Source organism: Nansenia antarctica, assembly GCF_963989245.1.
Source record: "Nansenia antarctica genome assembly, chromosome: 2".
Taxonomy (NCBI): Eukaryota; Metazoa; Chordata; class Actinopteri; order Argentiniformes; family Microstomatidae; genus Nansenia; species Nansenia antarctica.
The window spans coordinates 81,615,110-81,619,946 of NC_137675.1; positions in this window are offsets into that span (position 1 = coordinate 81,615,110).

The following is a 4,837-nucleotide window of genomic DNA, read 5'->3' on the forward strand; positions in this document are numbered from 1 at the left end:
GAAACGTAAACTGCATCGATTTCTTTCCTTTTTTCTTTTCTTTTTTTTTTTACTGAGAAAATTGATTGATTTGTTCGCTCCGGTCGAAAGCTCCCTCGCCTCTCTCTCACTCCTCAGCTAGAAGGGTTGTGCTTCTTCTCTTGTTTCAGTTGAACGATGAGTAGGCTATCTCTTGGGGAGGGGAGGGACACACACACATCCCTCTCCAACGTGTGACATACATCCCTCCTCCACACCGCCCAAACATCACCTCCCTGGTTGCTAGGTGACACTTCCTGTGTTCCCAAGCCGAGGGCCCGATTTCTGTCGGTAATTGCGGAGATCGAGGCCCCCACTTAGTTCCCAGAACCGCTCTAGACCTGGCCCCTCTCTCCCTCCCTCCCTCCCTCCCCCTCATCTCCTCATCCTTCCCTCTCTCCCTCCACCTCCCTCCCTCTCTCCCTCCCTGCCTCCCTCTTCGGTACAGTCGACACAGAGGTCCTCTGTGGCTCAGTTGGTATTGAGCACGGTGCTTACGTTTAACGCTTAGGTTGGGGGTTCGATTCCCACTGGGACCATACTGAAAAATGTATGCACTGACTCACTGCAATGTAAGTCGCTTTGGATAAAAAAGCGTCAGCTAAAATAGCATTTATTAAATAATAATCACAACTAAAATAACCATGTTTTGATGACTGATGGATAGATGATTCCCTTGCTAACATAGACAAATGTAGCCTATTTGTCGTAAGTCGCTTTGGATAAAGGCGTCTGCTAAATGCCCCCAAAAATATAAAAATGTAAATGTGAAACAGAGAGGGTGAGAAATGAGAAAAGGCGGCCGCGGCGGCGTATGTCTAAAGTGGTTGTGTCTCCCTCCATCCCACATTCGCACGTCATTAAGCTAATGTTGCCGTTGGCGACAGCTGACAGCTAGCGGAGGTGGTTAGTTAAAGGTTCTAAACACCTAGCGACAAGACGTCCCCCCTATCCCCCAGCCGCCACAGGGTTTCCATGGCCTGGTTTCTTCCTGTGCGGAGAGGAAGTTGACCCTAGGGTACATCTCTCTCCTGGCGGAGCGCCTGACGGGTAGGGACCGTGACTGTGAGACACACGGCGTGTTTGACACCGTTCCTCATTCCGGCACCCCGTGCGTTACGATGAGTCCCCCCCCCCCGGGCTGCCGATTTCTACCTCCGCCAGGCTCGCCTGGTATCAGCTGAGGTCTGTGGAGAGCAGGGAGGGGGGGGGATGGGAGAGGGGGACAAGGGACAGGGAGGGGGGACAGAGGGACAGGGAGGGGGGGACAGAGGGACAGGGAGGGGGGGACAAGGGACAGGGAGGGGGGACAGAGTGACAGGGATGGGGGGACAGAGGTACAGGGAGGGATGACAAGGGACAGGGAGGGGGGACAGAGAGCACCAGAACATTATTGCCACCAGAACACTGTTACCAATTACACTCAACAGGTGGCATAGACCGCCACCTAGTGCATGGGCAATAACAAGGCATTACAATTGACAATCTTATCATTGTTGCGATGCACAAACACTCTCTCTCTTTTAAAAACAAACTGCCGCTAGAAACACAGCTAAAACGCTGAATTAACCGAGGAACATGCGACACAACTTTGGCATGTTAACCACGCTGTGATTGGCCGGTCAGAGACAAGTTAAATATCTGTTTAATTTGCCCCGAGGGGACGGCGACAAGCTGGCTAGCACCTCTGACATCCTTTGGGGAGAACCCTGGGTCATCAAGCTAATAGGAGGAGGTCCTCTGTGGCTCAGGTGGTGGAGCACGGAGCTAACAACGCTTAGGTTGGGGGTTTGATTCCCGTTGGGACCGTATATACTAGTAAATGTACGCACTCACTGCAGTGTAAGTGGCTTTGGATAAAAGCGCCAGCTAAAAGTCATAGTATATTATATTAATAGGAATACAAACTTTATGACACAGTGCACATAACATTGTCACAACAGATAATAATAGCCTCAGGTATTTGGGGAAGTCAGGTACGGAGTACTACAGACTTGGAATCTCGCTTATAATAATAATAATAATAATAATAATAATAATAATACATCTTATCTAAAGTGACTTACATCGCATTACAGTTACATGCATACATTTTTCAGTACATATTTTTATCTTGAATTATGCTTGAGTTATTAAGCCCTAAGTCTATTATGCCCTATGTCAGGATCCGAAGCCTACGAAATTAACTCTGTTACACTTGTGTAAATTATTGTGACTTAAACAATAAACTTGAAACTTGAAAACTTGACATATACGGTCCCAGCAGGAATCGAACCCCCGACCTAAGCTTTGTTAGGGCCGTGCTCCATACCGACTGAGCCACACGCTGTTTTTCATCTGCTGTAGACTTTGAGGTTGCTGCCCCCAGATGAGAGGTCTAATCTCTTTCTTCCGTTCGGGTTTCTGCCCTGCGTCACCCGCCGCTTTGATGTCTGATAGGTCACTTGTACGTCAATAGAGTGATGTCATTCCAGCAGCACTTAGCACAAATCATCTGATGGATATCTAGCTTTGATGTGATTGGCTGAGCCACCTCTTCTCTTCTCTTCCTGCCTTCTGTCTCCAATCAGATCTGTCGCTGCGTCTCCCCCCCCCAGTCCCAGATAACCTTGCAGAACTAAACAATCCGAAAGAAACCCCTCCCTCCCCCCAACCCCCCCCCCCCCTAACCCCCTCCCTCCATCCCCACAACCCCCTCCCTCCCCCCAACCCCCTGCCTCTGTCCTCCGTTCTTCTACCTCCACCAGCCTCCCCCCCCTGCTGGCTACGTGCCCTCACTACCCCCCCCCCTTCTCTGGCGTGCCAGCGCACTTGTGCAGCACACGCTCCGACTCTGACTCCCTACATCAGAGAGAAACAGAGTTGCTGTTGTTTTTGTAGCTGTTGCAGCAGAAACAGGGTGACATCTTCTTTCCCTAATCAAACAGCAGCGATCCAGCGCCGCCGCGTGCAGCACACAGCCATCTGCCCGACGCAGCGCTGGTCAAGGGCTTCGTCTCTACCTCCCTCACCCTCCCTCTCTCCATCTCTCCCCCTCCCCCTCTCCCCCTCCCAGACCAGGTGTTTAAAGCCTGAGCAGATCAGCTGGCTGGTATCTTAACCGTCATATTCAACCTTTTCTTCTTGTATTTAACCAGGAAGAGACACAGAGGGCCGGTTTCACAGACAGACAAGGCTTTAGGCCCTAGTCCGAGACGAGCATCCTCCATGGAGATTTTCCATTAAAAGTATATACAGTATTTTTAAATTTGTAATAAAAAAATAAAATAAATTCTGAGTGGGGCAGTCCCACTCATATTTTTCTGTTTATTGGACAGATACAGTGAAGACAGACAGGAAAGTAAGGAGAAGAAGGGAGAGAGGGCATGTCAGCAGGGCATGGGCCGGATTCGAACCCATGCCGACATGGGCATAATATGTGTGCACTGTGCACTGTAGACCACGGTGCTAGACCACTGGACCACCCCAGGCCACGAAAGTGTGATTTGTGATTTAATCCTAGGACTAGGCTTAGGGCTGATTCACTCTTGTAATTTGGTCCGATTTATAATGTTGCAGTTGGACCTGGTCCGAGTCGTGTTTCACACTGCGTTCTTGACAGAGCAAACGATCTTCAGGTCCGCTGTGGTTCTGAATACGCCCTCAACACCACGCGCTTGCTAACCGTTTTGTGATTGGTCAGAATTTCCGTTTGTGTGTCAGTTAATCACTTTTGTTCTAATTTTCAGTTAAAACAAAACAACATAATCGTGACCAGGTTATCACAGAGTTTACCATCAATGTCTAATGTTCACACTGCATTGTTAATGAGACGGATTATACAGCTATTGGCAAGCATGAGTGCAAACTCCTCGCAAGCCGATTTATCTTAACGTGAGAGCATGGTGAAATAGCATTTGGGGTATGATTCAGCTGAGTAGCCTGTGTCTGCAGAGCCGGAGAACCAGTTTGGGACCTGCGGTCCTAAACCTGCGGGTCCTAAACACCCTGACCCTAACCCTAAGGTCTAGGACCCTAGAACTAGGTGGCCTGTGCCTCCTCTGACCCCTGCAGTTGCTCGCTCTGCCCAGTAGGTGAGACCAGTGCACAACAAGTAGCCTAGATAGAAGTGGCCTGGCTACCCCCCACTCTTGTAGTCACTGATCCTGGGTCAGATAATGGCTTCATCCCCTCATGGTTAAGGGTGTGATAGCAGGCGGGGTAATCTGGCATAGGGTTGGGGTTAGGTAGACTCTGGCCCTTGCGTGGGGGGGGGGGGGGGTGCCCTAGACTCTAGCTGTGGAGGGGGAGCGGCCGCTAGACGGCCATGCTGCAAAGGACACTTCTGGCTCTCCCTCTGTCTCTGAAACTTTTCAGTGAGTCTTTTAGTTATTTGTCCTCAATAATGCGTTAGGGTTATCTCAGCTGAGCCTAGCCCAGACAGACAGACAGACAGACAAGCTGGCAGGTGGAAGGCAGACAGGACAGGCTGACATCCCCCACTACCTCCCGCCCAAAAAGACAGACACGTTATACACTCAACCACAAGGTTGCTGGTTCAAATCCCTCCCCCACTAACGCCCACCTGCCCCCCCCCCCCCCCCCCCACCCTCCCCCCCAAAAAAGCCAAACATGGAAAACCACAAGGTTTTTGGGTTTACGTCCCTCGCCCACTCTCGAAAGGTCGCCGTTGTGTATTAAATGAACATAATTGGTAATGCTTCAGTGTTCATTCACCTGTGTTTGGTGATATAACAGAATATGTAAATGTTGTCAGATGTAATCTGCTCAGGATCAGGTTTGCTAGCGAGACCCCCCAGCGACAGAGAGGTGGGTTGCG